Source organism: Monodon monoceros, unplaced genomic scaffold (genome assembly GCF_005190385.1).
Source record: "Monodon monoceros isolate NGI ecotype Baffin Bay Population unplaced genomic scaffold, NGI_Narwhal_1 Super_Scaffold_3, whole genome shotgun sequence".
NCBI lineage: Eukaryota > Metazoa > Chordata > Mammalia > Artiodactyla > Monodontidae > Monodon > Monodon monoceros.
In genome coordinates this window covers 73048980-73069518 of record NW_021703780.1, presented here as the reverse complement: position 1 = coordinate 73069518, position 20539 = coordinate 73048980, and the positions used below count along the sequence as shown (strand labels likewise).

General features: G+C 48.1%; 1 protein-coding gene across 18 annotated transcripts in view; it reads left to right on the top strand.

The window, feature by feature from the left end:
- FHIT (fragile histidine triad diadenosine triphosphatase) overlaps window positions 1-20539 on the top strand; it is a 1443555-nt gene that overhangs the window by 1387140 nt on the left and 35876 nt on the right. The window lies entirely within an intron of this gene.

Sequence of the window (20539 nt, the reverse complement as noted above, 5' to 3'; positions counted from 1 at the left end):
TCACTGTAAACCACTGAGCCTCTATTTCTTTATCTATAACAAGGACAAAGCAGTAAGAACACCAACAGCTGTCATTTATCGAACCCTTATGTCTCAAACCCTCGGCTGAGTGAAGACTTAACATACGGTGTATCTTGTTGAATTCCCAGCGCAGCAGTTCAGTGTGGGTGGTGGTGTCTTCGTTTGAGGAGATAAGAGTGTCAATGAAATACTGGTTAGAAATACTGACTTTGCAGGGACGCTGAGAACATTCAGTAACGTGCCAGGTGAAAGCCATGAGCACAGCCTGTCTCCTGCCTGGGAGTAGTTCTGCAAAGTCAGTTTTATTCCTCTTCCCATAGAGATGGGCACTAACTATGTGTCCCTGTGCATTTCATGACCATGCATTTCAGAATCCTGGCACTCTGATGGGTTGGAAGTTTCCCTACCATTTGTTCATTTCTCACATATTTCTTTGAACACTGCTAAGTGCTGGGAGCACAGTAAGGCTCTGAACACACCTATTGTCTGCTGCCTCACTGGAGGTGCCCAGGCTCTGTTGCCCACTTCAGGTCCGGCTGAAATGGAGGCGGAAGGAAAGGAATTAGGGACGTGGCCCTGTGGGGAGAGGCACTGGCTTGAGGATTTCTTGGTACGGAAGCAAGGCTAACTCAGTACGCCCAGAGCAGTATATCTAGGTCTCTTATTGTTGTGTATGAATGTGAACACACATTTGGGCAATCTATACACAAGAAACTGGTGTTTTGAAAAATATGACGTTTCTATGAGGTGAAGCCATACACACTCTCTATACCTTCCTCGTGTAACTAAAGACCTATTTGTATTAATGGTAATGGAGCTCATGTGACACACAGGGATAAATCAGCTCAGCTCAATATTCTAACTGAAGGCTCCCTGGAAACCCGGCAGACCGCAACCACAAAGGCAACCTGTGGAGAAAGCCCAGCAATGTCTTATGCGTGTGAAGATTTGATTCTGCTGGCTCCAGCTTCCCGGAGCCTGGCTCTTGGTGTGTGTCCAGAACAACTATCCCGCTTCCCTTAACAATATTTATTTTTCTGATCACAGTTGTTGCTTCTGAAAGCGCCCCAGAGCAAGAAGGGCACACAACGATGTCATCTTCTTTCCTTTCTTACACCCAAGCTCACGAGCCAACAGCTGAATGGCAAATGTCTCATGAAGGCCTGTAGACTCGGACGCAGCTTTTCTCCCTGGCTGAGGTCATGGTTGACACCAAGCCATTAGCTTCACTTGAGATCAGTATAACTAATCACTAGTCCCCGTCCTCTCTCTCCCTTTCCAGCAGTGGTATAAGGGCAGGTCCACCAGCTAGTATACGCATTAGCCATGATCAATTACTCTTCATCACGTGATGTACATTCAACTCTATATAACTGTGAGACTTCCTACAAAAGCTGGTTGATTGGGGGGAGGAGTAAAACAGAAGACTGACAGGAACCTTAGATAGACAGCTCACTTCTACTCATTGCCTCCTAAGAGCTTCAGAGAGGATTTAATGGAAATAGTAATTCTACGTTTTTCTACACAAAACCCTTAGGATTCAACCAAAGCCTGCTCTTCTGTGTAACAGGCCTAAAGAAGGGCCTACAAAAGAAGACCCTATCCCAGCGTTGTCAAGTTTTGGCACACGTGCCAAATCAGACCTGATGCTTGTTGGTTTGTTTTTTGTTGTTTTGTTGGTTTTTTTTTTGCGGTACGCGGGCCTCTCACTGTCGTGGCCTCTCCCGTTGCAGAGCACAGGCTCCAGACGCACAGGCTCAGCGGCCATGGCTCACGGGCCCAGCCGCTCCGCGGCACGTGGGATCTTCCCGGACCGGGGCACGAACCCGTGTCCCCTGCATCGGCAGGCAGACGCTCTACCACTGCGCCACCAGGGAAGCCCTGATGCTTGTTTTTATTAGCAAGGTTTTATTGGAACACAGCCATGTGTGTGCACTGTCTACGGTTGCTTTCTCACTACAACGGCAGAGTTAAGTATTTGCATCACATACCGTACGGCCTACAGATCCTAGAATATTTACTGTTTGGCCCTTTAAAGGAAAAAAAAAAAATGTGCTTTCCTCTGTCCTGTCCTAAAATAGGGATGAAAAGTTTAAAAAACATTCTAAACACAAGCTCCGTGAGGGCAGGGGCTGTGACTCCTTGGTTCACCTGAGTATCCCCAGGGCCTCATGGGTAATAGTCACTTAATGCAATATATTAGCCTTCCCCCGCTCTCTCGAAGTCCCCCTCACTTCTGTCCTTTATCCCATCCCCTCCCACTGACCGTAGGATTGGCATCCCGGCATTATCATCTGTCTTCAGTCTCACCTCCTCCATTTGCTTTTCGTTATAAACAAAGCTTAGAAATAAATGCTGTTCATCATTAAAGAGATGCTGCTGACCCCCTTACAGGTGCAGGCTCTGGGGGACGCAGTGGTGAACAAGCCAGATCAGGCCCCAGACCTTCTAAGAGATTACTCTAGTAGGAGAGAAAAACAAGGCAACACACAAACATCCATCATCTCAGACAGTGAGAGGAAACAGCGTAATATTGAAGTATTTGTGCCGGAGCAGATGCATTCAGATAGAGACGTCAGAAAAGGCTTCACCCAGGAGGTAACATTTTCACTGAGAAGTCAAGGACAAGAGGCAAGTCTGGAGAACCTGGGGGCAGAGAGTTTTCCAATTAGAGTGAATAGCGATCGCAAAAGCCACAGGTCCAGGGTGAGCCTGGCATGTTCAGGAAACAGCAGGAAGGCCAGTGGGCCTGGAACGCTGGTGAGCAGGCAAAAGGAGATGTGGTTACAGAGGCCTAGAGTCTTGCGGGCCCAGAATGAGATTGGATTTGGGGGATGTCAGACAAGGAAACAATGGGACTTGAGGCTTAACAAGGATCACTCTGGCTGGGTTGAAAGCTGATGAAAGCTCAAGCAAGGGGGCCAATTAGGAGGTTATCACAGTGGTTTATGGTAGAGATAATGGTGCAGTAGAGGTGGAGAGAAGTAGGCTATTTGGCAATGTGTTTTGGAAACACAGCAGGTAGATTTTGTTGATGGAGTTGACTATGAGCCCTCAGAGGCTAAGAACTTCTAGTATTTGGCTCGAGTAACCAGCTGAGTGGTTAGTGATATTTACTGGAAAGACTGAACTAGGATGGTGGCTATAAGTAAGGTGTTCTCTCTTGGTTATAAGAAATATGAGGTGCCCGCTACCCATGCAAGAGGAATCATCAGGTAAACTGTGGAACACACATGGCCGGAACTCATTAGAGAGCCCAGACTAGAAACACATGTGGCGGTCATAGAGCTGGCACGTAAAGCCACGGTCTCGAGTGAGATCACCTGGGTGGGGAGGAGAGCAGAGAAAAGTAAAGAGCTGAGACTCAAGGTCACTCTGATGTTTCCAGGTTGAGTATGGGAGAGTGGGAAAACTTTCTAGGCAGACAGAGGGTCCTATAGGTGAAAAGGGCCTCAAGTGGACCAAACTTGGAGACTGTGGCTAGCACACAGTGAGCATGGGAGAGAATGAAGCAAGATGAGGTCAGAGAGTTTAGATTTTATGCCATCTGTGATGGGAGGGCAGGGACCAAAGAATCGGAGTTACAGGGTTTGAGAATCTGAGTTCTGGAGTCAGAAAGCCTGAATTCGTCTATAAATTCTGCTAACTTACTGGGCCAGGTAACCTCTTTGTACCTCCCTTTCCTCATCTGTAATAGAGAGATGATACTAGTGTAAGGAACGGCACCAAAAACGGAGGAGAGCTTAAACAAGCTTTATTTGGGTACGCTCCCGGGCGAGGTTCACTGGTCCGAGAGAAGGGGGCCAGAGAAGTCGCGCCCGGGCGAGGGTTTGGGCAGAATTTATAGGGGAAGAAGGGAAAGGGGTGTGGTGAATCCGGGAGGGTGCAGGGTATTCCTTATTTGTTGGTCTCCTCGGGTATCATGGGGGACCGTTAGTCCCGCCCCTCGAAAGGCGGGAAGGCTGGGCCGGGTGGAAAGTCCCCAGGTTAGTTCGTGGAACTGGGTGGTCCGGAAAGTCTCCAGGTCAGTTTCAACCTGTGAGTCTGATTGCGTTCCCCTGCCTCGGGCCAGGTGGACTTACATCCCGACATCTTTGGTGTAATGGGGCAGCATTCTGATCTCTGGCTACTTCTTGCTGAATGGGGCCGTCGAAAGGGGAGTCGGGCGACCAGAGGTCCGAGGCTTAAGGGAGACCAGTGGCGGGTTCTGTAGGAAGCAAGGTGTAAGGGCCGAGGAGCATTTGGTTTGTGGCCACCCGAGAGACTTCCTCCATGCGCCTGCGAAGGAACCTAAGGAAACAGGGAGCAAGCATGCTACGAAGAGGGTGCGGTCTGGGTTTGAAAGAGGGGTGTCAAAGAGGCCCTCTCTCTGCGGGCTGAGGGCCTCTACGACTTGGGGGCAGGAGTGGGAAGGGGAGGTCCCGGTATCGGAGACAGGCAAGAGGGAGGCCGGGTTTATGCGGGGGGAGAGGTCGAGGGAGATAGCAGGGTTTTCAATGAACAGCAGGTGGAACTCCTGGATGTGGGAGGGGCCCAGGAGGGAGAGAGACTTGTGGCCTAGGAGGTCGACCAGCCGGTGGGAGGAAAACACGGTTAGTGGGTGGGCCAGAGTCAGTCTGAGTGTTTGTTTGGTCAGTTCGGCTGCGCTGCTAGGGCCCGAAGGCATGGTTGCCATCCCCGAATGGCTGGGTCTAGCTGTTTGGAGAGGTAAGCCACGGGCGGTAGGAAGGCCCTACAGGCTGGGCAAGGAGTCCAGTGGCTATTCCGGCCCGTTCATCCACAAAAAGGTGAAAAGGTCGGTTTGGGTTGGGCAGAGAAAGGGGAGGAGAAGATATCAGAGCGTTACGGAGGGTGAGAAAGGCCTATCAAACGGCGGAAGGAGAGGTGAGGGGTCCTTGAGGGGTTTCTTTAGCGGCTAGATATAAGGGTTTAGCGAGGAGAGCAAAGTTAGGGATCCAGTGTCGGAAAAATCCTACGAGGCCCAGAAAGGAGAGAATTTGATCCGCTGTTTCTGGAGGTTGGAGCTCACGGATAATCTGGGTGCGGTCAGCCGTTAGGCTCTTTGTCGTGGGGGTGAGGTGGATTCCCAGATAAGTTACCGAGCGTACAGACAGTTGAGCTTTGGCTGGGGAGACCCGATAACCGCGAGAGCCAAGGTAATTGAGGAGATCTGCAGTGTGTTGTTCTGAGAGGCTGAGAGACGGGCTACAAAGGAGGAGGTCATCTACATATTGAAGGAGTGTGCTGGGGGTAAGGGAGCAGGAAGCGAGGTCCCGTGCCAGCGCCTGACCGAAGAGGTGAGGACTGTCGCGGAAGCCCTGGGGAAGAACTGTCCAGGTGAGCTGACTGGAAGTATGAGTATCCGGATCCGTCCAGGTAAAGGTAAAGAGGAAATAGGAGTCGGGATGTAGGGGGATACTGGGTGGAGAGGAATTATGGCCTCATTGATTAGTCGGAGGTCCTGGACCAGGCGATAATCCCCAGAGGCCTTGCGGACAGGCAGGATGGGGGTGTTGCAAGGAGAATCAGCGGGGATAAGGAGTCCCTGGTTTAGAAGTCTGGTGATAATAGGTCGTAGGCCCCTAAGGTGAGTCTCAGAGATGGGAAATTGGGGCCTTGATGGAAATTTGGAGGGGTCCTTTAGGCGGATGACGCCGGGGGAATGGCGTGTTGCTATTATGGGCTTAGAAGTATCCCAGACTTGGGGATTGATTGGGTTCGGTGTGATTGGAAGAGGGGAATAGGAGGGGGAGGTTCTAGAGACAGGCCGAGAAGAGGAAGCAGGAGTTGGGAGGAGGGGACCTTAGGGTCAAGTCTAACCAGCTGGAGGGAGGCCCCTAAGTGGAAAAGGACATCTCGGCCTAGCAAGGGAACTGGGCAGGATGGTATGACTAAGAAGGAATGAGTAAAAGGGAGTCCTTCGATATGACATGGGAGTGGACCGGTCTGGAGTGGGAAGGATGGTTTGCCATCAATACCCACGACCGAGATCTGGGAAGGAGAAACTGGCCCGGAATAGGTAGGCAGGACCGAATAGGTAGCCCCCGTGTCCACCAGAAATGAGATGGACTTACCCGCTACCTGTAGCGTTACCCTGGGCTCGGCGAGGGTGATGGGGGTCTTCGAGTCCGGGCGCCCTCAGTCGTCAGCCAATCCCAGCAGTTCGAGTGGTAATGCCGTTGGGTCGGCCTGCCCCCAGCGTGGAGACGCTGAGGGAGGGCCAGTCGTAGGGCAGTCACTCTTCCAGTGGCCCGTTAGCCCGCAGCTGGGACAGGGCTTAGAAGGAGGTCGGGGATTGGGACATTGGCGAGCCCAGTGGCCTTCCTTTCCGCATTTGAACCAGGCCCCTGGCGGGGTTGCCTTTTGCGGACCCCGTGGATGCTGTGATCCATGGGAGATGGCCGGCCTTAGGGCGGCTACAAGAGCTTGGGTTTGGAGGGCCACCTTCTGGTGCATCCGAGCCTGTCGGCTGGATTCTGCCAAATCCTCACGGCCATTATAGACTTTAAAGGTCATCTTTACCAGATCTCGAATAGGGGTTTGAGGGCCGTTTTCTGCCCGTTTTAATTTCTTTCGGATGTCCGGGGCTGATTGATTGGTAATAAAACGGGTGGCTAGGACCGCTGCCCCTGCCGGGGTGTCGGGATCCAGCCGGGTGTAGAGAGTTAAGGCCTCTCTGTAAGGCGATTGAGAAGCAAGGGGCGTGGGAGGAGAAACCGTTGAGGGAGGCGGGAGAGCGGTTGGAGGGGCCGGAGCGGGTTCGGGAGGAGGAGGGACTGCTTCAGGGTAGGGTGGAGGTCGGAGAGGAGCTCTGGAGGGGGGAAAGGCGAGAGATTCGGGTGGGTTGGCTAGTGGAGAGGGGTCATCGTCAAAGGAAATTAGGGGCTTGGATGTAGGAGATGTCTGTTTGGCAAGAAGGATCTGGGAAGTGGAACAATCGACGCAGAGGGAAGGGCGGGAGCGTAAATACCAGAAGGCCTGGACATAGGGGACCTCGGACCATTTGCCCGTTCTGCGGCAGTAATTATCTAGATCACGGAGGATGTTCAAATCGAAAGTCCCTTCAGGAGGCCATTTGGATGGATTGTCTAGAGGATATTGTGGCCAGGCCACAGTGGAATAGAAAATAAGCCGTCGGCGACGTAGATCTTGGGAGAAACCGAGGGCTGTAAAATTGGCTAGGAGACACCCCAGGGGCGTCTTAGGATCTGGTTTCGATTGTGAGGTTCCCATGACCCCCAGTCTGTCCCTGAGTGAATGGAGAGGGAGAGAGGCGTCCCTGGTCTCAGTCTCCAATTCATGGCAGGTCGGAGGGCGGTCAGGTGATTGGGACGTCGCCACAGTTGCCCGAGGCCCGGAGAGGGGATGGAGGAGTCCCTGACGCGGCCTCAGTTAAGGACAGGGAGTCCGGTGGGCAGGGACTCTGGGGGTCAAAGGGAGGGGGACTTACCCTGTTTTCTGCCGGATCGGGTGGATGAGTAGAGGTTCCCTGGTTGTCTCCTGGGGGAGGGGAGGAGCGGCCCGCGCGGTAACCCGCGGGGCTTGGTACCCTTCCCGGGTTTCAGCACCAAATGTAAGGAACGGCACCAGAAACGGAGGAGAGCTTAAACAATCTTTATTTGGGAACGCTCCCGGGCGAGGTTCACTGGTCCGAGAGAAAGGGGCCAGAGAAGTCGCGCCCGGGCGAGGGTTTGGGCAGAATTTATAGGGGAAGAAGGGAAACGGGTGTGGTGAATCCGGGAGGGTGCAGGGTATTCCTTATTTGTTGGTCTCTTCGGGTATCGTGGGGGACCGTTAGTCCCGCCCCTCGAAAGGCGGGAAGGCTGGGCCGGGTGGAAAGTCCCCAGGTCAGTTCCTGGAACTGGGTGGTCCGGAAAGTCTCCAGGTCAGTTTCAACCTGTGAGTCTGATTGCGTTCGCCCGCCTCGGGCCAGCTGGCCTTACAACTGGTACCTACCACATATGGCTGTCGTGAAGATGAATTGAAATGATGTGTGAAGTGCGTTGAGATCAGTGCTGAGTGAACAGTAAGTGTTCATTAAATGTCAACTCTGATTCTTGGAGAGAGTCACGTGATCTGATTTACACTTTTAAGTGATGCTGAACACTAGTGGCTCAAAAGTAGAGGAAAGGAGATATTTAGGAGGTCATTGTGGTCATCTAGGGGAGAAATGGGAGTCCCACCTCTTTCCGTGATTTCACGTCCATGGACCACCACTGTTTCCACTCTGTTCTCTGAGCTGTTGGAGCGAATCAGGCTCTCATCTCGCACTTAGCTGTGAAATGTCCTATACTGTTGTTTATCTCACATCTCTGTCGCTGAGCCAGGAGCTCCTCAAGAAAAGGGCCCCTTCTTGCACTCTTCTTCCTTAGAACCTGCCCTCAGGTCCCTAATCAGCATGTGAAGATGACAGTGTGCCGCCATCACCCGCTGAACGAGCGAACACCTCGCGTGCCCCCGAATGAACACAAAGCACGGCATATTTCCTAGGAAATTCAAGTTGCAGAGCAGTGGGAACAGAAAAGCTGTGAGCCTCAGCCTGAGCGCCTTCAGAAAGCAGCCAGGAGGAAGGTCGTTCCCTGAGCGGGGCTTCCAGCTGGTGCTCTAGGGAGAGAGCTCCGCGGCAGGCACACAGACCTCTCAGGCTCATTTAAATCCCGCGGACAGGTGTAAAGAGCTGGGCAGGCAATTCAAATTCATTTCGGAGGTCACGGCGCCAAACTTTGACTGTGTTAGCTCCCAGGACCATTAATGGGGTAATGTGCTCCATCACCGTGAGAGGGAATCAAAAAGACTCTAATGGGGCTTCATTATATCCATCTGTCCATCCTTTACTTCTTCTCCATCGCTCACCACTTGACTCCAGAAATGGGAACACCCCTAAATAATTAGATTTATCCTAATCTCCTTTATGCGCCATCATCCTCTCAGAGGCCATCTGTGAGTTTAGTGTTCAGACCTTTAAGAATCATGCTAATCAATCAGTCTTTTTCTAATTTAAAGTTTTCAACTGATGACCACAGTTTGAAACTTCTTGCTGTGACAAATGGGAATCCGTTGTAAGATCCTGTGCCCATGTGAAGCACCCAGGTCCTCTGAAGTGCCACGCAATGGGCCATTTCTAAGAAAATAGTGAGGCAAAGAGCGTAGGACCTCGGAGGCAGGCAGCAAGTGAGACAAAACAGAGTCAGCAAGGGGAGAATTTTAACTGGTTTGTAATATGAGTGGGAGATGATTTGCTTTAATGCGTAGAATCAAAAAGGAAGGTGCCTGAGGTATGACATGTAGGAATGGATGTATATTTTGGCAGTGCAGCCACTAGCTTGTGGCTACCCCATTCGCTGAGGTTGCTGCCCCGAGGGAAATGAGTTAGGAGTGGATTTTCCACCCCCTGCGTCCTCTGGGCCTGTGGCTTTGTCAGTTGAGGCTGGCATGGAATGTTATGCAGATTTCTGTGCAGAGAGGTCATTCCCGCATTCCAGTGGTTTGAATCTGGTAGGAGAAAGGACACTTTCTGACACAGCATAGTAACGTTTACTGCAGAACCTAAACACCCCCAGGCCCTTAGTGGGGTGAATAGAAATAACCAGCTCTGGTGTTAGGGGGTTGAGTGCTCAGGGGAAAGACAGATGCTCCATTAATTACTTGTTGAGTGAATAATCAGAGTCTTAACTGGGAATTAGAGCCTAGAGCAGTACTCCCCAAACTTCAACGTGCCCATGAATCTCTTGGAGATCTTATTAGAGGTTTTGATTCAGTAGGTCTGGGGTGGCGCCTAAGATTCTGCATTTTTAACAAGCCCCCCCAGGTGATGTTGCTGGTCCAGAGACCGCACTGGGTGTAGCAGGGGAGGTTAAGAACTTGGGGAACAGAAAGAACCAGGTTTAAGTCCTGGCCGCTTACAGGCTGTGTAGCCTTAGGCAGATTACTTTTCTCTGCGCCTCATTCCTTCAACAAGTAGTTATTGAGTTTCTATCATGCTCCAGAAACTGTGCTCGGGTGAATAGCTGGAACAAGATAGAAAATGTCCCTGCTCTCCTGGGGTTTTTAGTCTGGTGGGGCAGGCAACACATAAGACAAAAGGTAACAAAGCAAAAATGTCTAATTATAACTTGTGATGATTGCTACTGATAGTAACAATGGGGGAAATGTTTATTGAGAACCTACTAAGCGCAAGGCACAATCGAAAGAACTTCACATTATCAACTGATTTAATCTTTATAACACCTTGATCACATAGGTACTCTTATGCCTGTTCTCAGATACAGAAGTTGAGAAACAGACATGAAGTCTCTTGCCCAAGTTCACGTACTAAAAGGTGGTGGGGACAGGATTGGGAGCCGGGCGTCCACCTCTGGAACCCGTGCTGCTGACTAGGGGTCAGCAAACTCTTCCTGTGAAGGGCCAGCTGGTCAATATTTTAGGCTCTGCAGGCCATTCAGTTTCTGTTGCACCTACTTAATCCCGCTCTTGTAGCACGAAGGTAGCCACAGACAATATGTAGCGAGGGAGCGTGACCGTGTTCCAGTGAAAGTTTAGTTACCAAAACTGGTACTGGGCCAGACTGGACCCACAGTCTGTAGTTTGCCAACGCTGGTTTCTGATCATTATCCTAAACGAGCGCTTCTCACATTTGAAAGCAGCCCTGCCCGATGTAGATACAATGTGAGCTTTAATAATATTTTTATTTAACACAAAATACCAAAAATATTATCATTTCAATAGATAATCATTATAAAAATGATTACTGGGCTATTTCACATTCTTTTTTGCCCCGGCTTCTAAATCTGGTGTGCATTTTATACTCTCAGTGCATCTTAGCTCAGACTGGCCCTGCTTCAAATGCTCAATAGCCATCTGGGGCTAGTGGCTCCTGGAGCTGGACGAGGCAGCTTTATATTACTTAACACTCACCCGGGCTGGAGTCAAAGGTTCTGCATTTCTAACAAGCCCCCAGACTGTGCTGGTCTGTGGTTCACACTTGGAGCCCAAGGCTGCCGACGGCCAACCTCTGCATGCAACATAGGGTGTGCCAGGAAGGCTCTTTAAAGGGGTTAGATTCAAATGGAAACCCAAAGGAAGAGGGAGGAACTAGCTAAGAGAAGAACAGTGGGAAAAGGTGCTCGAAGCGGAATTCGAAATGTCGTACATTAAGTGAGGTGAAGCTGCAGACATTTAGCATTGAGCTCAGTCTGGTATCTTGGGGTTTTGTTATAATGTAAAGGCTGGGAAGATGTATAGCTTTTTGACCCCTCACAAACAGACTAGTTTACTCACCCCCGTCCTGTGCTCCCACAGTTGCCCAGATTTTCCTCATCACGCACTTTCCACACTTTCTGGGGGGTGCTGAATTATTTTCTGGGTGGCCCCCCAGGGCTACATCAGAGGCCAGACCGGCTCTACCAAGGAGCTCAGGGCGGTTAACGGTGGTTTGAGGCATAAGCAGGTTGCTGTTACAACACTGAGGTTTTCTGGCGGTCTGACTATAGAGCCCTTTCCCTCCCCAACTCCCCCTGCCCAAGCTCCACTACGTGAATAAAGGGCCTGCGGGGTCCTTTTCCCTTCTTGTTCTAACAGTTTCAGGCATCTGCATGGCACTGCCTGGTCTAGAGAGAGAGACAGCAGGCAAGGAGGCTGGTGCTGGCATCGCTGCCTCCGTTTGCGTCCCAGCCCTGTGCCTGCTTGCACCAGCTCCCAGGCCTCTCTGGGCCCAGCTTCCTGGTACAAGAAGTGCCACCCTTGGAGGGTAGCTGTGAAGACTGATGAACTAATACATGTAAAGTGTGTAAAACAGTGCCTGCATACAGTTGGTGCTCACTGCTCTCTTAGAAATTGCTTTCACTTGTACTGTTGCACATGTTCCTTCCAGAAGCCTTGGCAAAAAGCAGGGCCAGCCATGGTCTGATCGCCATTTAATAGTGTAGGTGGTGATGAAACAGATTCAGGGAGTGGCAGCAGCATGGCCCAGAGGGGGCTAGGTCCCAAGTCCAGGTCTTCTGACTGCAGATTCAGTGCTGAGTGCGAGCGGATTAGAGCTGAACAAAGCACAGCAGGGCTCCCCAACAGTGGGAGAGACAGCTGTGGTAACCCAGAAATACAAGGCCGTGACTGAGGAGAGGAACTTCCCCGATCAAGGTGTCCAATGGCACAGAATGTGTCTTAGTGGTGCCGCGACATCGCTGGGCTACTTGGGGACATAGGTATCCTCTGTGGGTTTAAAAGCTGTGAGCCATGGATCCCCCAGGGAAGTTTCATGTAAAGTGAGTGTGTTTGTGTGTACACATTTTTCTAGGGAAAGGAGTCCTAGCTTTGATCAGATTCTCAAAGGTGCTGACATGCCTAAAAATAAGAACTCCTATTCTAGAGGAACTTAGATGTAATTTGTAATTTGTGAAAAGTCTCCATAACGAATAGCCCGTAGTTTTACATGTGAGCTTGTACACGTACTAAGAGAGAAATCAACAGGACTGGTCTAGAAGGAGCAAAAGGCGATTCTTCTGAAGATCTTCCAGAGTGTCCCTAGGATGACCCCTTGGCATTGTTCTCCTGCGTAGGCACTGCCAGTGATTTGCTGGGCCAGGGAGACATCCGGCCTCGAGCTAATTGTTTCACTGCTCAGAGCCCCTATTTCCTGTCAAGTGGGCTGTGGCGGGGAGGTGACAGCTTCTACTTCACAAGATTCTCGGGGAGTGGGGGGATTGAATGCTTTCACTGTCATACGCACACCAGCTGTAATAGGCCCTCAGTGGATGTGAGCTTCCTTCCTCTGTCTGGCGTCAAGCTTTCCGTCAGATTCATTCCAATAGACATTCTTGGGGAATTGTCTGTTTTTTCTTCTTCTTCTTATTCCTACGCTTTCCTTCGTGAACCAAGGTTGCATCTCTTCCCAAGAATTACTCCATGTCTGTGGCCTCTATGAAGCCGACTTGTTCTCTCTCTTGCTCTTTCCGTCTGTTATTGCATCTTGGGAAAAACTATCTGTCCTTCCCTCTCAGATGCTATTCACTGGGTTGAGCTGTTTGTTGTTTTCCCCTTATGCCTTTCCTAGTGGGCAGGTGAGATTTTGGCCCATTATCCTCTCATGTTAGAGGTGGGAAGAGAACAAAACATCGCCGCTGCTCTCACCCTAAGAAAAGGTAAATTCTGTTTTGCTGCCCACGGGGAACAAGGAAGCAGGTATTTCCGGCAGTCGCCTTCTGTTGCAAATAAAAGAAGCTGCATATAAACTCGGAAACGGCCACTACCTTTTTTATAACATCTTTATTGGAGTATAATTGCTTTACAATGGTGTGTTAGTTTCTGCTTTATAACGAAGTGAATCAGTTATACATATACACATGTTCCCAGTTCTCTTCCCTCCTGCGTCTCCCTCCCTCCCACCCTCCCTATCCCACCCCTCTAGGTGGTCACAGAGCACGGAGCTGATCTCCCTGTGCTACGCGGCTGCTTCCCACTAGCTATCTATTTTACGTTTGGTAGTGTATATATGTCCATGCCACTCTCTCGCTTTGTCACAGCTCACCCCTCCCCCTCCCCATATCCTCAAGTCCATTCTCTAGTAGGTCTGTGTCTTTTTTTTTTTTTTTGCGGTACGTGGGCCTCTCACTGCTGTGGCCTCTCCCGTTGTGGAGCACAGGCTCCGGACGCGCAGGTTCAGCGTCCATGGTTCACGGGCCCAGCCGCTCCGCGGCATGTGGGATCTTCCTGGACCGGGGCACGAACCCGCATCCCCTGCATCGGCAGGTGGACTCTCAACTACTGCGCCACCAGGGAAGCCCGGTCTGTGTCTTTATTCCCGTCTTACCCCTAGGTTCTTCATGACCTTTTTTTTTTTTCTTAGATTCCATATATATGTGTTAGCATACGGTATTTGTTTTTCTCTTTCTGACTTACTTCACTCTGTCTGACAGACTCTAGGTCCATCCACCTCACCACAAATAACTCAATTTCGTTTCTTTTATGGCTGAGTAATATTCCATTGTATATATGTGCCACATCTTCTTTATCCATTCATCTGTTGATGGACACTTAGGTTGCTTCCATGTCCTGGCTATTGTAAATAGAGCTGCAATGAACATTGTGGTACGTGACTCTTTTTGAATTCTGGTTTTCTCAGGGTATATGCCCAATAGTGAGACTGCGGGGTCGTATGGTAATTCTATTTGTAGTTTTTTAAGGAACCTCCATACTGTTCTCCATAGTGGCCATATCAATTTACATTCCCACCAACAGTGCAAGAGGGTTCCCTTTTCTCCACACCCTCTCCAGCATTTATTGTTTCTAGATTTTTTGATGATGGCCATTCTGACCGGTGTGAGATGGTATCTCATTCACTACCTCAGTCTTACTCTTGATTTGGAAGCATTGAAACGATCACAGCATGCCAGCCATTTCTGGGATTTGTTGCATGGATTCTCTCCACCCTCCTAGGTCGAGGCAGTGTGGCAGGGCAGTGGGTGAGGCCAAGGGCATGAGCTTGGGAGTCGGAGAAGCCTGGGTGTGGACTCCATCCTTGGCTGTGACAGCTGTGTGGCCCTGGACACATCACACAGCTCTTCCGAGCCTCGGCCCCTGCACAGTGAGGACGAGTATGTGTACTGTATTCACGTGCTAGGGCTTCTGTAACAAAGTACCACACACTCTGTGGCTCAAACAACAGAATTTTGTTGTCTTACAGTTCCGGAGGCTAGGAGTCTGAGATCACAATGTCAGCAGGTTTGGTTCCCTCTGAGGCCTCTCTCCTAGCTCGTGGTGGTCTGCTGGTGGTCTCTGGCGTTCCTTAGCCTGTTGATCCATCAACCTGATCTCTACCTTCATCTTCACGGGGCATCCTCCCTGTGTACATGGCTTCTCTGTGTCCACATTTCCCCTTTGTAAAAGGATATCAGTCTTACTGGATCAGGGCCCACTGTAATGACCTTCTTTGAAACTGATTACCTCTGTAAAGACCCTATTTCCAAACAAGCTTGCATTCTGAGGTCCTGGGGGTTTGGGATTCAACATATCTTTTGGAGGGATGCAGTTCAACCCATAACATATACCTACTACACAGGGCTGTTAGGTTGATTAGATGAGACGATCCACAAAATGGGCTTAACACAGTGCCTGGCACATAGCAAACCCTCTGTAAGTTGGTTACTATCCTTATGTGAGTTTAACATGCCCTCATTCGACCAGAAGCTGACCTTTCTTGCCTGTAAGTCTTGGAGTTTTTCTGTTTCTTTTGCTTTTTTTTTTCCCCCTTGTTTTTCATCAAGACAAATGTAAATGGAAAAGGCAAAGCATAGGCCAGTCGAAACATGGAAAGTTCTGTTATTCGACCATCAGAATTCTTTATATTTTAATATTTCCTCAGCTTGAGCTTATATTAGTAAAAAAAAAAAGATTTTTGTGTGTACAAATACACAGAAATCTATTATTTCAGTCCAGTCTGTGTTAATGATCTGAGAAGCTGTCTTGAATAGCAGACTGATTTTATTTTTAAGGGAAAACTTTGAAGCCTAAGTAATTATCAGATGGCCATTTAAAAAAAACAATCAAAACTAACCCACCTTCTGAGAAGACATGTTATTGGAATCAAATAAGCCGGTATAATCTGCAAATTCCGTGTGCACTGCTGTGGCGTCTGAAACGTAATTATCAAGCTTAAGTTAATTAGACTAATGCTCAGAAAATCTGGCCTGGCAGCTTGTGGTAAGTAATTATGTATACTGATTAAAAATGTAATACACTGTGAGCAGAGGCAGAGGAGGCTGCATTTGACACAGCGTGTGCACATATACAGTTAGGAATCCTCGTAGAAGAGTGCCCACAATGAGAAGGAACTTCATAGAAATGGGCGGGCATCATGCCAAGTCTTTTGCAGGGTGCCCTGCTGATGCCCACCTCACCCAATACAAGATGGGAGAGTGTCAGAACCAGGCCAGCTCAGGAAGAGAATCTGGCCATCGGTGCTCATGGACCACCCGAAGCATACTCCGCACCACAGCCTGGGCACCACCCCGCCGTTTCCATCTTCTCTCAAGCGTCTCCTTCAAAGGATGACGAGCTGTGGGACAACTGAGGTCAGCTGCCTTGTTTTTTTTTTTTTCCAGACTCTGGAAAAATGCAATTGTCACTAATCATGGATCACAAATAAGGGTGGAATGCTGACCTCTAAGTGGGCACAAAGATATCTTTCATTTGTCCTTCTGCTTCCTGTGCAGTTTTCTCTCCACTTGTCCTTGGAAGAGGGGAGATGCCCTTGGGGATCCACGGGCAAAGACTAGGGACACCCAAGGTTTGGCTTTCTACTCAGATTCTTCATAAGTTTATATACCATAGAAATGTGATTACGTAAAAACAGATAAATTTCAGATCGATGAGGGCTACAAAGAAATCTAATTTTGTTCTGTATCCTCTTTTACAGTGTACACCTCCGTCCCTGCATTACTATTATAATGTTTGGTTTAGAGAACATCATCAAACCTTTTTTTGAGGACTGGGGATGGTTATAACTGTGTCACCCTTCTAAATATCTGTTGTAGTTGGCTTATTTGGGCCAGAGGTATTTAGTGAACTACTATGTGCCTAGCTCTGGTTTGGTCAGGTCATTGCTAAGGTATTAGATTGAACCATGTGGCATTAGTGTTTTGAAGGTTAAGGAAAGACTGAATATTGCTCATAGAAGTGGCTTTGCCTATAATTTAGTGGGGAAGATACTTACAACACAATAAATGTCCTGAAACAGAACCTTATTGAAGGACCACCCAGTCTAGCCTTGGTGGAACGGGAGAAGAAATGTATTCCATGCAGAGAGACTAGTATGTGCAAAGGGCTGGTGGTGAAAGAGGCGTCAGGTTGTTTAAAGAACCACTCCTACTCAAATAGGATGGAAACAGTGTGCAGGGTTGAGAGATGAGGGCGAAATGGTAAATGAGGGCCTATCATTCCAAGAAAGCCGGGTCGAGGACCAGTAACTCAGGACCGAGCACAGATGGCAAGGGTTAAAAGACTGAGCTGAAAGTGCCCTGACCCATCGCCTATAATTTAATTTCTGTTTTTTACTAAGAGATCCCCCAATACATGCTTCTTCACTTGTGATGTTCCAGTTCAGAAACTTGAGGCAGGCCACCCTGTTATTTATTAATCGAAGGTCGTTTTTAGTAGAGAAACATGTTGCGGCTTTCAGTCCAAGACTGCAGAAGACTCAAGCAATTCACTTAATCTCTCTCGACCTTTGTTTCCTTCTCTGTAAAATGGGGACGATGACACTGTGCCTCTAGCTACCCCAAGGTTGATCCAAGGAGATTCCATTCACAAAAGTGCTTTGATGGAGATACTTCAACCTAATCCCTCTTGCTTAGCAAATGTTCAGCACTGTTTTATGAGAGAGGAGATGCAGGTTGAGGGAGCGGGCCCTGATGTCCCACAACCCATGAGCTGTAAGATCACATCTCTGAGCCTTAATTTCCTCGTCTGAAAAATGTCCTTCGGACATGGACAGGGCTACCTTTTCCATAGAGCCGTGTTTGTTCCTCCTGATTCAGCTGCCTTTTGGCCGAAGAATTAGGTCCCAAATCTGACTCCTTTTATAAGTAGATTGAGTTGCCTCTCCACCCAAGCCTCGAGTAACCATGTGCGAGGTGAAAGAACTAGTCCCTCAGCAGGTTGTTTTGCCTCTTGGGTGCCAAAACATTAGTTTGCTTGATTTTTAAAATTTTTAATTTTGGCATCTGGTAGACACCATCTGAGTAACCAATTAGGAACACTCGCAGATCTTGGACTGATCACTTGGCTACTATGCTTCAGTCTAAGGTCAGTGAGCTGGAGTCAAAGTCAAACATTAAAGAGGGAGAGGAATAAAGTAGCTTGGATATTAAATGGCTTTTTCAACATCATGTCTGTGTTTGCTACCTAAACAGCGATCAGCATACTGTTTGTTGCCCCCTAAGGAGGGCACCAGAAAAGGAGACGGAGCTGCTACAAAGCCCTTAAAATACAATCTTGGCGTGGCAGTCAGCATAAAGAAAAGCGCTAAGAGAGATTATGAAATGCAGAAAGCATGTGAAATTTGTATTACTACTGCAGACACGTTTATTAAGATCCAGGCAAGTATTACTTTTGCTTCGGAGATGGGACATGAGAGCGAATCTATGGAGGGGAGAGTGTCTGGATGACTGTCTCGCAGACATGAAGCTCTTAAGGCAGAGCAGTTTTCATTAAGGACAGCATCCTGTGTGGAGTGTTATATCCAAAATAGATCCTGGGGTGGGGGGGGATTCAGTGAAGGGATACATCAATTTTAGTCATCTGGAATCCAATTAATAACTTCGGTGCTTTTACATGGCAAGTGCTACCATGTTGTAATTCTTCTGGAGGGTCTCAGAATGGAAGCTGGATTTCCACAGTGAGGGAAATTACAGTCCTCCTGCGGTGCAATTCTAAGTGTAGCCTGAGGGTGGCCATCTTTGCTTTCACTCACGGCCTGCTTTCATATAGTTCTTTAAGTAGTTATGTTTTAATGGCTAATGCGTATCTTCACATGCATCACTGAAAACAAAAGCTACGATTTTTTTTGCTTTTTTAAAAAATTTTATTGGAGTATAGTTGATTTACCATGTTGTGTTTGTTAGTTTCTGCTGTGCAGCAAAGGGAATCAGTTATATACATATATGCACTCTTTTTTAGATTCTTTTCCCATATAGGCCATTACGGAGTACTGAGTAGAGTTCCCCGTGCTATACAGTGGGTCCTTATTGGTTATCTTTTTTATATATAGTAGTGTGTATCTGTCGATCCCAATCTCCCAGTTTACCCCTCTCACCCCCCCTTACCCTCTGGTAACCGTAAGTTTGTTTTCTACATCTGTGACTCTATGTCTGTTTTGTAGCTGTGTTCATTTGTGCCCTTTCTTTAGATTCCACATTTAAGCGGTATCATTTGATACTTGTCTTTCTCTGACTTACTTCACTCAGTATGACAATCTCTAGGTCCACCCATGTTGCTGCACATGGCGTTATTCTGTTCTTTTCTATGGCTGATATTCCATTGTATGCATGTACCACATCCTATATCTAACCATGTGATAAGACTACACCCCATCTTTTCCCCGCCCTCCCCCATCCTGAGTTGTCCATCACCCTGAATCCCATAGTCCCCGTTCCTTTACTCCTTTTTACCTAGTTTTAGGCATCTCTATGCGTTCCTAAAAAACAACTCAAAAACATATACTTTTCAACCTTATACAAAAGTATCATGCTGCATAATTATCTTTTGGGAATTTTTTTTTCCTTAATAGTATGTTATTGAGATTAGTCCATATGCGCTAATTGTCTCTATCAAACAATTATTTCGATCACTGTGTAATATTCCATCATAGGAATATATCACATTTTATTCATCTACTTTCTGAATAAGTGGCCATGTCCAGGCTTTTGCTGTTTTAATCAGAGCTACTTTGAAGATTCTCATGTATGTGGGCGAGAACTTCTCTCGGGTACATACCTGGGTGTAGTATTGCTGGGTTTTAGGGTACTGTGAATGTCAGCTTTAGGAGATAATGCCAAACTGTTTCCCAAAGAGGTTGTTTCGATATATTCTCTCACAGGCAATGCCAGAGCACTCCTGAGGGTTTATGTCCTCTCTAGCCCGCGGTATTGCCAAATTTAGGTATAGCTCAAATTCATCAGTACTCAAAAGTAATATCTTTACATTAACTTGGTCTTGTGTGGTGTGACTCTAAGAGCTGAAGGTAGGACTTATGTGTTGAAGTTGGGGGAAGGGAGATTTAGACTCAGGGTGAGGAAGGATGGTCTCCTAGCACAGCTTGTCAACTAGGGTCAGACTGTCTGAGGAGCAGTAGGACATTCACCCCTGGAACATTCAAGGCAGGGCATGAGTGCGCCACTTGGCAGCAATATGGCAGAAGGGATACGGATGTCACATGATGTTTGGACCAGGGAACTTTAAATATGTGTTTTAAATCCTGACTCTAGACCCAAGCTGTTTTCGAATATTCATTTCTGGACCTTTAAATAGATACGTGAAATTACAAAAAGCTATTTTAAAGCATTCTGATCTTTTATCTTTTAAAACCAAGCAAACAAATTCCTTTAAACCCTTGAGCTGCACTGAGGTGAGATTAATTAAAAGATTAGGACTCTCAAAAGATTTTTATGGGGTTTTCATACCTGAAGTTATAACTCCCAATAATAATATTTTCAGCTTTAATGGGAATATCAAAGATACTAATATTTTAAAATCAAGCCATATATATATACGTGAGCCAAGCCCGGGATTTTTGTATTTGTGTGTGTGTGTGTGTGTGTGTGTGTGTGTGTGTGTGTAGGGCCTTTTGATCATCTTAGTAATAAATAATTGAGAGATGCACAGCAGGAAGCTGAAAAAGGTGAGGGTATGTTTCTTCTAGCCTGATGCTTCAAAAAAGTCATGAGCCGGTATTGCATTTTAATTTTTCACGCAGGCGAAGCTGTGTGTGTGTGTGTGTGTGTGTGTGTGTGTGTGTGTGTGTGTGTGT